Here is a 13,507-nt window from a genome sequence, read left to right as displayed (position 1 = left end):
GAACTCGGGTCCTTGCGCTTGCCAGGCAGGCCACCGAACCACTGAGCTAAATCCCCGGCCCCAAACTTTGGTCTTTTCATTCCCTAGCTTCCCACTCCCTTTTATTAGTATAACTACTAAGCTTTTTAAATCTCAAGACAGCTAGTTAACTTTACAGCATTGCTGTCAAATACTGTTTTATTGTTAGGGGCAAAGTTGTTCCATTTAGTGGGTATATACTGTAGATCACTAATAGAATATTTGGTTTGTATTAGTGTTCAGACCAATTATAGATATCTATGGTTAAGGATGTACCTTATCAGTCCTTAGGTTATGTCAATATTAAATTTATATCTGATGTTATAACTGGTACTAATTTTATTACAATAGCCAAGTGATGTACTTGTTGCTATTGGTTTTTGTGGGGTACCAATATCTAGGTTGCCTTGGGGTCAATAATAATGTAGCCCATTCCTGAAAAACTTGTTCCTGGGCCAAATATGTTCAACCTCCCATCTTAAGTACATAGAGGTGAGTGGAACCTGGGACAGAAGCAAAGGCCAGTAGTCAGCCATGCCCAGAGGACACAAATGAAAAGTAGACATTAACTAAACTAGACATTTCTAGAAACAAAGCTTTCCAGTATAATCAACCTGCAAGTCTCAACACACACACACACACACACACACACACACACACACACAAATAGGAGCATAAGACAAGCCAATAAAATGACTCCAAAGATTCCCAACTCCTCCACAGTTGATCCGTGGTGCACTGAAGAGGAAGAAACCAAAACCTGCACTCTTGGTTTGTAATTACATAAGAGTAAATAATAAAACAGATCAACAAGGCATTTGTCAAGCTCTAGAAGATATAAGTAAAAAAGATAATGGGCCAAATAAAATGATTAGTGAGCCTATAAGAAGACACTAATAAAAAGCTAAAAGAGCTAAACAAAATATGCAAAATGTGAATGACCAGCATAAAAAAGAATTAAGATTCCATAAAAGGGCTCAAAGTAAAAATTCAGGCTATTAAAAATTCTACTGAAAGAATGGGCAGCAGGAGTGACCAAAGTGAGGACGAAGGGTCAGAACTAGAAGACAGGGCTGTTGTTGGTGACCAGTTAATGAGAGATACCTTAAAAACGAGAACATGAAAAATGGATCGAACATCTAGATGCCACAAGATGAATAAAAGATTAAGTGGAATTAGCGAGAAGTCAGAAGACAACACAAATGTATAAAAGAACGTGTACTGGGCTGAGGATTTAGCTCATAGTGTCACTGCCTGCCTTGCAAGCACAAGGAACTGAGTTTAATCCCTGGTTTAAAAAAATGTTTACTGAAATTAAAGAAAGCTTTCCAGATAAGGGGAAAGAATTTAACACACAGATAGACTAAGGCATATGGAATCCCAAATAGTCACAATCGGAAAAGAACTGCTCCACAACACAAAGACAAAATCTAAAAGTCCAACACAAGAACAAAATCTTAAAAGTGGTTACAAAAAGCAGTGAATCACTGAAAAAGGAAAAGACATTAAACTAACAGCAGAATTCTTAACACAAACCTTGTAGGCCAGGGAGTCTTAGTGAAGTGTCTCAAACCCTAAAAGAAAACAATTTCCAACCCACACTGACATATCCTGTAAAGCCACCTTTCAAAACTGATGGAGAACTAAGATACTTCTATAATAGAACACCTCAAGATATTGGCAACAGAATGCAGAGAATCATCAGAGATCATGCATCATGACCAAGTAGACTACCCAAGGGATGCAAGGATGGTTCAACATACACAAATCAATAAATATAATACATCACAAAAGCAAGGACAAAAATCACATGATCATCTCAATAGATGCAGAAAAAAACCTTTGACAAAATCCAATGTCCTTTCATTGTAAAAACACTGAAGAAAATAGGTACAGAAGGACCTTGTCTCAATCTGATAAAATCCATTTATGACAAACCTGCCAATATATTAAATGGAGAAAAACTGAAAGCTTTCCCTTAAAATCAGGGGAAAGACAAGTACAACATAGTACTTGAAACATTAGCAAGCACAATTAGGCAAGAAAAAAGGATTATGTATAGGACAGGAAGAAGTCTAATTATCATTATTTGCAGATGACATGATTCTCTACTTAGAAGAAAAAATCCACCAAAAGACTCAAAATTAATAACCAAAATCCAGCAATGTAGCAGGATACAAAATCACAAAAATTAATAGTTTTTCTGTGTACCTATGTGAAATAAAAATTTTAAATACCATTTACATCCGGGCTTGGTGGCACACACCTGTAATCCCAGCACTCAGGAGACTGAGGCAGAAGGATCACTGTGAGTTCGAGACCAGCCTGGGCTACATAGTGAATTCCAGGTCAGTCTCAACCACATAGTGAGACCCTGTCTCAAAAAAATCAAAACACCAAAAAACATTTACAATAGCACCAAGAAAAATTAAATACTCAGTAATCAATCTAATAAAGGAAGTAAAAGATCTCTCCATGAAAACTACAGCACTGTGAAAAGAAATCAATGAGAACATCAGAAAGTAGAACAATATCCCATTCCCTTATAGGCAGAACCAATATAGTCAAAATAGCCATACTCCCAAAACTGTTGTTATACAGTGGTACCTTGGTTCATGAATTTAATTCTTACCAAGAACTGAATCAAATTCAATGTTTGGGTTCAATGTTGACCTTATGAGGAAATTTGATTCAGTTCCTGTCCAATTCAGTTGAGACCAGAATCATGGAAAGACTTAAATTTGTGAACCAAGGTGCCACTGTAGGAACGATAGCCTCTTTAATATATGATGTTAAGAAAACTGGCAATCCACATTTAGAAGATTGAATCTAGACCCATATTGCTCACCATCTACTACACTAAAATCAAAACTGATCAAAGAAATATTAGAACAGAAATATTTAACCTGCTGGAAGCCAAAACAGGTAAAACTTGAAATTGGGCATAGGCAAGGACTTTGAACAGAACCCCAGTCACACAGTAAATAGGTCAGAGAATCAACAAGTGGGATCATCAAACTTAAATTCTTCTGAATAGCAACAGAAACAACCAAACAGAGTGAAAAGACAACCTACAGAATTGGAAAAATAAATTGCAAGCTACTCTTCAGACAGAGGGCTAATATCTAGAGTATATAAAGAACTCAAAAAATTTAACTCCTCAAAAAAAAAAGATACAATCAAAAAATGGTCAGGTAAAATGAATGGATACTTCACACAAGAAGTACAACAACCAATAAATACATGAATAAATGCTCAACATCACTGGCCTTTAGAGAAATGCCAGTTAAAGCAACAGAGATTCTATCTTACCCCCTAAAGAACAGCCATCATCAAGATACCAAATAACAAAGGCTGTTAAAGCTGAAGGGAAAAAGGAGCCGTTCTACATTGTTGGTGGGAATGTAAACTAGTAGAACCACTATGGACACCCGTGTGAAGATTCCCAAAAACACTAAAACTAGAAACTCCATTCAATTTAGCTATTCTCCTTCTAGGTATCTTCCCGAAACATACATCATATTACAGTATTACACGCATACTGATGTTTACACAATTCATAATAGCTAAATCTTGGAAACAGCCCGTATTCTATCAATAGATGAATGGGTAAAGAAAATGTATTTTCACATACTCTGCCATAAAGAAAAACTGGAGTTATTTGTAGGAAAATGGATGCATCTTGAGACCAAAATGTGTGAAATAAATTACACACACAAGCTTAACTATTGCATGATTTCTCTTATATGAGAAACCCAAAGTATAACTAGAGAGCAAAATGAAAGATAATAGGAAGTAGGAAGACAGATCTTTCTCAAAGGGGAAGAGATCAAGGGATGGAGAGAAGGGACAGGGAGGAGAAAGGATTAAAAAAAGAACTGACGTGTCATGTACCAGCTGCACACAAGCAATGCGAACATTATGTGCTGAAAACATGTACTAATAAAGAAAATGATCTAAAAAGAAATAAAAATGGATTTGAGACAATTTGTCCAAGAACAGAGAAAAACCAATCCTTGGACTCCACATCGTTGAGAGAGCTCCTCTCATGTACAGGGTGCAGGAGAAGAAGAAGGTGTACACTGAGTTACCTTGCTCCCAGGAGAAGAAATAAAGTTAGGCCTTCAAATAGTCTTATATGCTCATTCCACGGACTACCCCCATGTGTTCACAAGTGGAAGCGCTCAGGCCGAAAGGGAGCTGCTGGCGTGCTTGTTTTATTTAGACGATAACACTAATAATTTAACACCTTAATATTTTGGGCAGAAGATGGATACAAAGAAAAGCAGGATGACAAACGGTGCTTCAGTGTTCTTGGTCTGGTTTCTGCAATCTCCAGACTCCTCTGCCAACGCTCTGGAAAATATTGGTGGTGATGAAACGGACGGACCAGAGGAGTGCAGCTGTCCTGTTGTCCTGGGATGACCGTAAGTTTTTAAAAAATTTTGTGAGATACATATTTCTGAATTATTAAAGGATTTCTTCTGGAAAAACTCTGTTACAGAAGAAAAGACATCTCTTGTTGGCTGCAGTTCATATTTTGAAATGAAGACCTTCCTTTACTTGACATTTTCAAAATAGTCTCCATGAGGCCTAAGGGGAGGTAGATGTAAATTACTACTGAAGTGGTTGTAAACTGTTTATTGCAAGCTACTTCTTTTTTTATATTCAAGCTCACTTGATCGACTTTGTCAGTGCCAGGTCTTGGACTGTGTGCAGCTATCAGCCCAGATGTCTGAGTAGTGCAGAAACTTCAGGTAAGAACACAAAAGGCTTTGAACCTGAAATCTCTAGAACCAACATGAGGGTTATTATTCACTCTGCAAACAGTAACAGCATTGTGTCTCCAGTGGGCCACTGGTGCATCACTTACTGCCACCTTTGCATTGGGTAGGATGGTGAAGATCCATGTACTCGAGGGACAGCAAGGGTCAAGGCCCTGTCCTCCCCTGCTGGACTGGTTGGGACGTCTGGCCATGAACTTGGGTCTGGCCTTCTGGTTGTAGGCAGAGGTGGTTTGAGCCAGTGCAACATGGTATCTCTCTGAGACTTCCTGCGTGGATCCCATGTCCAGTCCCTTCCTCTGACCAGTGGTTGTCTTGCTTTGAGACTCAAGCTGTGTTCTTCTGTATGCCTCATGGACAGTTGAGGGCGACCTTGGAGCTTCAGTCTCCTGTGCAACTCTCTGGCGGTCTTGGTCAGCATGACCTCAGTAGGAAGGTGCTTCCTGGGTTCAGAGCCTTTCCAAGCAGCGCAGAGCAGGAGCATGGAAGTCCACTGGCATGGTGGGTGGGCCTTCTGGGGTGACAGAGGCAGCCCAGCAAGCCATTCTCAGCCCAGCTCCCTGCAGAGAGAGCACTGGCGAAGCCCATGAGGGCAAGTTCCCGAGCACGGAGCTGGTGAACCTGGCCTTCCTCCTTCCTGTCCAGCTTTTTCTCCGAGTTGTGGCCAACTGAAACATGAGGCCTGCTGCTGGTGCTCTGCTGCTGGCTGCTACGACTTTAAAACTTAATCTTCATCCTCCCATTTTAATGATAATATTTCCACTCACTTTTTAATCAAGTACAAGCCAAAAGCCAACCTGTTGCTCTGCCTTGACAAATCCATGAAGTCCAGACCTGAATTAGCAGTGCCCTTTATTTTCCCTTCTACCAATGAGATGCTTCAGGGCTTACGGAAGGTGTGCACGGTATCGTCATGCACATGTGTGTTTCAGCTGTCACCTTGCGTGTGCCTCTAAGATTCTGGAACAAGTATATTTTTACTGATAGGTATTGCACTGTGTCTGAGCCAATATTTTCTTTGAACATTTAACATCGTGACTAGGTTGCTTTATTTTCTGATGACAGTTGCTCAAGCGCTGGTTCGAAGACGCGAGGCCCACTGGCTGGGCATCGGCTGTGGTGGGATGGACCCACAGGGCTCCGCCAACCAGCAGTTTTGTTCCTTCAGAAGCAGACACAGTACATGCAGCATACAACTGCAACCCTCACTTCTTTTGGTCCAGAAATGAGACGTCTCTGTTCCCTAAAACAAGTTGAGAATATTATTGAACAAATACGTTCACAAAAACCTAATGCAACTCTTAAGAAATTTAGAGTATTTGTTAGCTCCAGTGTTTTGAAAAAAAAATTTGGGGAGGGTACCAGGATCGAACTCAGGACCTTGCTTGCAAGGCAGATGGCAGAATACTGAGCTAAATCCTCAGCCCTTGAAAATATTTTTGATTAATAATTTTTTCAGTCACTACTCAGAACCCAGGCATAAACAACTGCAAAGCGAGCTGATTGCTAAGAGGGTTCCAAGAACAATTTGCCCCACCGTTCTGTCCAAAGAAAGCAGCACCAGGACCTAGATGTGAATCCAGGCATTGCTTCTGGCTTGTGCTGCCTACCGGCCTCGGGACTCCTGGAGTCCTGAATGTGTGGGAGACAGAAGTTTGGCCAAGTCCCTAACTGGTTCATATCCCACAGCTGCACCAATGTTTCTGCCTTTCACCTTTTGGCTTAGAACTTCCTAGCTTTATTTCTTTTAGATTCTACTTTTTATTTTTAGTCCATTCCCAGAATGACAGCCATTGTTCCATGACCTCAGCTTCTGACTCAGGAAAGAAACAGTGCCCAGTGTTTCGCCCTGGCTCGCTTCCTCACTTCCACTGCCAGGGATGGGTGGTGGGATGGGAGGTCTCGGGGCCCAGTGCTGTCATCTGTCATGGTCCAGGCAAGCATGACCTGGCAGAGCAGGTCAGGATCTGTCTTCACACCTGACCCATGCTTGAGTAAGAAAAACCTCAGTAATGAATTCTAGCTTTTACACATATGATAAATGTTTCATATGCCCAAGGAGGACTGGGCATCAGGAAGGTCCCCCGTCCTTTGGTTGGAAATGAATTTTTCATCCCTGCCTCCTTGTGCCTGGGACAGAAGCTGTCATGGTGTCTGAGCTGTAGCTGTGTCCATGACAGAGCAGGCATGGCCTGGAATTTCCCATTTGGTGTCTGGAAATCACCAAACATCTGAAGCCACCAGGAGCTGACAAGTGGATAAAACTTCACTGTTCAGAAGCCCAGATTATAAGAATGACTCGGTTTCCCAATATACAGAAGATAGCCTCTCTGAGACCCCTGGAAGTTAACCTTAAAATGTGTGGGGCAATGTGTAGTGGCAGATGCCAGGATGTAGCAAGGATTCTACTATAGTACAGTATGAAATAGGACACCTAGCCCTTCACGTGTTGCCACAACAGGGAACAGCAAAGTGCAGGGCAGCAAAGCAGTGCTCCCTCCACCTGGGCACCTGTGAAATGTGTTCAGGGACAGCACCCGCCTCCCCTGTCGCTGGAGCACCCTGTGGCTGCATCTGCCTCTGTCCCCAGGGGTAGGACACCTTCATGGCCCAGGGGTACTTGGGAACCTGGACTCTGTGGGGATGCCAAGGACATGTTGAAAGCAGCCAGAGGTTTCAGCCCGAAGTTGGCTGGATCCAAGGCGGGTGGCATGGCGGGGAAGAAACAGCTCATGGCGTGGCAACTGGAAGCAGACAACAGACTCCTTCTGGTCGCTGTCTTCCCTCTGCCTGGCTCTAACTGGTATATGTAGCCCCACCCATGGTGAGTAGATGAGAGAAAGAAATGTAGGACATGCCCACTGGAGTTCCGAGGGTCCTGTGGCTCTCATTCCAGAAGGCAGGGTAGGAAGGGGATGCAGAGCCAGGGGGAGGGGATCGAGGGCCCTGGTCCTCAGCTTGGCCAGGGAGAGGACGCGGTAAGGAAGCCCCAGGCAAGAGGGTGTCCCTTGGCCCCATCTAAAGAGAAAGGCAGAAAAAACAGGGAAGGAAGGAGAGGTAGAGCCGTAAATCAAAGAGAAAAATGGTTGAAGGATTTGTTCCCCCCCAAATAAACTCTTTGGATTTAACCATAAGACTGTAAGAACCTCATACCCTCAACCCCTGTGTACCCACAGTCCTCAGGTAAAAGTGACTTGTTTCACTTAGACCCCAGGATTCAGAAGGTTTGAGTCTGCTGATCCTCTCCCTGGACACAGAATGCCCTCGATGTCAAAGGTCTCCTTGCAGGACGAGTCCAGGCTGGTATGCTGTCGTGCTGTCAGCTGGGGTGGGGGTTAAATGGGATCCGATCTGCTGTGCTGGCAGAGTATGTTTAAGTTAAATCTAGAACACGACCTCTTAGCAAAGGCACTAATGCCACCAGAGTGTGGCCAGCGTGTCCGTCGCTCTGTCATCATCGTTGCTCACTGGCTGTGTTTCAGGGAGACTGGAGAGCGCCCCCATCAGGGACCTGACCTCCCACAGGTGAGGCCTCGACACGGACCCAAATGGGAGCCCCTCACCCCCTTGAGAGGCTACTGTTACCTCAGGCACCAATGCAGGGCAAAGGGGTCTCTGCCTTCCGAGCTGCATGGGGCTCACTCCGTGGTGCAGGAAGCCAAGCCACGCCAGGAATGACAGGGCACCAGGCAGCAGGACTAGTGCAGATCTACAGAGAAGGCTTCACCGACAGGTGACATAGGAGCCGTGCTACACAACTGCAGTGTTCTCAGAACTTTACCCCGGTACCTTACACTTGCAAGGCAGGTGCAGCACCACTGAGCTAAATCCCTGGCCTGTGTTCTCAGATTTAAAAGAAATGTATGTTTTGAGCAGCCTGCTTCACAAAAATCACAAAATTCCTTATTTCAGGTTTTTAAAACTGGCAAATTATTACAGGACCTCAAGCAAAGATTGAGAACGGGAAGCACGTGAGTAAATGTGGAACAAGAAGAAAACAAAAACACCCTTTTCAGTATGCACAATTAAGTGGTGACACTTGATGTAGACTATAAAAATCATCCAGAAATAAGTGTAGTAAAATAATAGGTAATTTATAACGGGTAATTGATAGTGTGTAACAAACAGGTTGTTAATAATTGATCATCTAGAAATAAATTCCTCTGTCAGCTAAGCTTTTCATGTTTTTGTGTGAACAGTAGCAGTGTGCTTTCTACATTATTTTCCTACACAATAGGAGTATGGATAATGAGGAAATTATGCAAAGCCCACATCACCACTGCTGACAGTTGGGAATTATGCACAAACCATTGTTTAGTTTTTTTTTTTTTCTTAAGGACTTTAATGACTTTAGCTCACAAAGACTGAAGAGTTCAAGTACAGTCATACTTTTACTAGGTTGCTTTATAATGAAAATTAAATGAACTGTGCTGCGAATAGTATTGTATATACTCTTAAACAGCTTTAAACTAGGCAAGTGTACAATTAGAAAACTATGACTTGAAAGTCACGAAGTGAAAATGAGCCATTTGCTCACTTCATGTCAGCACAGAAGAAGGGGTCTGCAGAAGAAACCAGGGACACTGCCTACTCCTGGGCATCCCGAGGGGCCGCAGAGACCCCACCCTTCCCAGCAGCAGGGGAAGGCTGCTTAAGCTGTTGCCAGATTGAGGGCAATCTGTAGTGACTCATTTTCTGGAGGGTACACCATGAAGAAAACAAGACATGGGCTTCATCAGGACATCAGCATCTGGTGACAGAACCGGAGGTGTGGGTCAGATGGCAGAATACACGGCTGCCCTTGTGGATCGTGCTCAATGCCCACCCCCAGCTCTCAGCAGTGGTTTGGATGGACACAGTGTCACGGGGCTGTCTTCTGCTTTTCTAAAAAAAAGTATCTGGAATCTCTGAAGAAAAGCACAGAGGTCCCAGCCAGACAGTAAGTTGGGCTGGAAGGGCGGGCCACCCTGTGTGCTCTCGCACCCTCAGCAGCACCAAGCAGGCTTTTTGGGCCAGAAGGACGCAGGATGTCCCCAGGGATGTGGCAGGGTCCTGCCCCTGGCTGGTCTGCTTTGCTGTTTTAACCACACACACTCAGCTGAACAAAGCTGGAATGAGCCCTTCCTGCTAAAAGGTAGCTGTCCAACTGGGTATTTCTAAAATGGGTAAATTGAGGGCCAGCTGATGGCAACCAAAAAGCTGTGGGATTAAATTTTTACAGCAAAGAAGCAACTCTCCGTCGCTGAATATACACCGGTCATAAATGTGCTTGCTTGCTCAGACTCCTTTCCCGTGTGTTACAATATTGACATTTAATAGGAAAATAAACCACTGAGACTTTATATGCATCCATTTGCAAATTTCCTTACAAAAGAGGACAAGGCTGCACACTGGCATTCACAAATTCTATGCCGTTTGTTAAAGTCGGTGTTATCTATACATTATATTACAGTAGTAACAATCTTTGTTCTACCCATTGGGTAGGATATGTGTATAATATATCCAACATATATACAGCACCTTACAAATGAGAAATGACAGACACTGGATAAGCACCATCATTGTGAGGCACAACCGGGGTGCTGGGGGGGGGGCCCAGGGCATGGGAAGGGCAGTTCTGAGTCTCCGGTGGTGCTGACCGCTTCACACAGAACTGAGCCTGCCCCGAGGAGCAGGGCAGGAAGACACCAACATGGAGCCAACAGCTTCAGGTGTTAAATGCCACTCGGGCTCCTAACAAAGGTGCTGTCAGTGGCCAGGCCGCACCCCTGCTCTCTGATAGCCCTGGTGTGGGCAGGAGGCCTTCTAGGCAATGGTCAAGCCAAGGGCACCATGCGCTGAGAGCCCTGCTGTGCCATGGGGAGCAGGCTGAGTTCCTGACAGGGAACTGGGGTCACACATCAGACACAGATCCTCACACTGCAGGGGGACACTTCTCCCCAGCCACTGTGCTGCCCACAGGGGAGTTTGTCCGGGGAAGGCAGAGGACATGGCCTTAGGTCAGTGTGGCCTTCATTTCACCTGGCAGGGCACTGGTGCCCAGGAGGGCTCAGGCTCCTGTCACGGCTCCAATCACTTGGACCAAAGCACAGAAAGGTGACAGAAGCAGGCGCACCCCTTCCTATGGTCTTCCCTCACTCTCAGCCGTGCTTCAGAAATTTTATGGAAAAGGGACAGTAGAGTTGATGCTGCTGCTCAATGTTCCCCAGCGTGTTTGGGAAGCACTTGGCCAGGGACACTTCCAGAGACACCAATCTGGGGTCCCCTGGTGGGAGCCAGTCCTTGGGTCCAAGATGCAATGGTTGTTCCTGGCCAAGCATTCCTGGAAATGCTTCCCTTCAAGTGCCTCGTTCTTAGGGAAGTGAAACTCAGGTGAAGGTCAAATGGCTCAGGGGCCACTTAGCAGCTGGACAGCAGCTCCTGCTGCCCCACAGAGCAGCCCCCCCGCCGATTGGTCCCAGCTTCCCCTGCTGCCTGGAGGCTCTTCTGGGCCCATGTGGGGCAGAAATACCTAGTATCTAAGTGACATGCACAGAAAACAGATCCTCTTTCTAGAAGCACGATTTGTCTCAGAATCTTGTACCCTGTCGGCCTCACAGTTGGGAAAAGCTTCTCACAGATGGGTTCCGTGTGTCTCTGGGTCATAGCGCTGCACACCCAGGTCAAGCACAAGTGGCCAGGCATCGCCACCACTGTTCTCTCAGGGACACAGCCCCTCACATGCCTGCTCCACAGAGCGATCGTGACTGCAAACCTGGCATACTGCCCACACCTCTGCTCTCAACCAGTCCAGGTTGGGAGCACAACTCCTGTGACACTAGGAGAGAGGCCATCAGGCTGGCCACACCCAGGAGAGCTACCACCGGAAATCGCCTCCTTCTGTGGGGAAGGGTGAGCAGGAGTGCAACTACTGCATGACAGAGGCCCAGCCTCAGAGACTTCTAGGCCATGGCTTGCTGTGTGTCTTTAAAACAACGAATGACCCAGGGGCAATGGTCTGGGGTACCTGCAAGGGGAGCACCTCTCTTCTGAGACTATACAAGTGACTTGAATTAAATGATTGCCAACACTCCGGGCATCCACAAAATGTTCGTGGAGTACAGTTAGGGGGAACTCCCGCTCTCTGCCCTCATCCTCAGGACAGTGAGGGCAGTGCCCTTGCTCCCCTACCCGCAAGCAGAACACAGAGTGGAGAGGACCTCACCTGTGTGCCAGGGACACTGACCAACCCCAGCTACTTCCCGTTCAGTGGCCCTTGGGAGCCAGCAACTTCCCAGGGCCCCCAGGACAGGGGAAGTTCATCTCTGCCCAAGGAGCAGGGCTCTCCTGGCAGGACCAAACTCAGCCTCAGTTTCCCTCGTGGCCCTCACCCAGAATCCTGCTAAGCAGCATCTCAGCCCAAGCCCGCATTGCCCCTCTGCTCCCCTCTGACCAGTCAGCTCTGGCTTCAATGCTGCTGTGCACATTTGGAAATCTCAAGGCGATTCCAAGCCTGCTACCAGGATATGACCAGGACTGAAGATGGGGAGAGACAGGACCAGGCTCCCAGCCAGTCCCTGAAGTCACCTTCAGGGACACAGACAGAAGGTAACAGCTACCAACCAGGTGGAAGGTGCACAGACCTCACCGTCGGGCCATGGCCCAGCCACCTCCCCGGCTCAGCTGTCCTGTGTGGAGATGGTGACAACCGGCCAGCCCTGTGTAGGCTCTGCCAGACTTGTTGCTGCCCAAAGCAGTGCTCACATCTGCAGAAGGGTATTTTTCACTGTAAGTAACAATGAACGTTTCAAACATTCGGAATATTAAAACAAAGACCCCCACAGTTAAGTCGCTTGAGTGTGCACGTGTGCTGAACCTCTGGCTGATGCTGGCCTGGCCGCCCACCCCCACTGCAGCTGGCCCTCTGGTTCCCCCCATCCACGGTGCCCACAGTGGCAGTGAGCCGTTCGGGGCAGATCCATAGGGAGGTGCTCCCTGCTCATCACCCCTGGCCAGCACCAGGCTCCAGGGCATGTTGGCCTGCAGAACTGTAAATGTGGAGCTGCCTGCCTGCCCAGCAGCCGAGACCCGCGGCCCAGGCTTCCGCCAAGCTCCACGGAACCGCGTTGGGTCTCAACAGTGACTGCCCAAAGTAAAGCAAGGATCTGAACAGCATCCAATTACAGGAGAAACCGCGCTGTCTGAGAACCAGGGCGTGCTGAGAACCCAGGCACAGGAGCGACCTGTGCCTGGCAGGTGGATGCGGGGACTGGGGATCCTGTCTCACCCCAAGGCAGGGCCAGCGATGTGCTCTCGTTTGATGCAAATTCTACGCAGTGATCACTTCCGGTTTAAGTGAGTCCTTGGAAATGCCGCAGGCGTCCTGGGACCACTGGAGTCTAGGTGGAAAGGAACGAGCGCTTGTGCACGGGGACGGACACGGGGTACACGCGCACGTGCAAGGGGGCACAACCACGCTCCGACCCGGACCGGCACGCAGACCCGGAATCCGGCATTCAGTCTGAACAGCGCACCAGCCCCACCTCGGCCCCGACCTCGACCTCGGGTCCATCCGACGGCGCCTCCTCCAGGTGCCGGTCCCGTCCTCTGGAGGCGACAGTAGGGACACCAGGGGAGATCCCCGGGGTGGGCCCCTGCCCGGGTCTGCTCAGGTCTGGCCCAGAAGGAGGCAGGGACCCCGGCCAGGTCAGGCGGGACCCCCGGGC

This window comes from Fukomys damarensis, unplaced genomic scaffold, assembly GCF_012274545.1.
Source record: "Fukomys damarensis isolate Sample0158 unplaced genomic scaffold, DMR_v1.0_HiC HiC_scaffold_30, whole genome shotgun sequence".
In the NCBI taxonomy this organism is placed as follows: domain Eukaryota; kingdom Metazoa; phylum Chordata; class Mammalia; order Rodentia; family Bathyergidae; genus Fukomys; species Fukomys damarensis.
Note: the sequence above shows the minus strand (reverse complement) of the source record.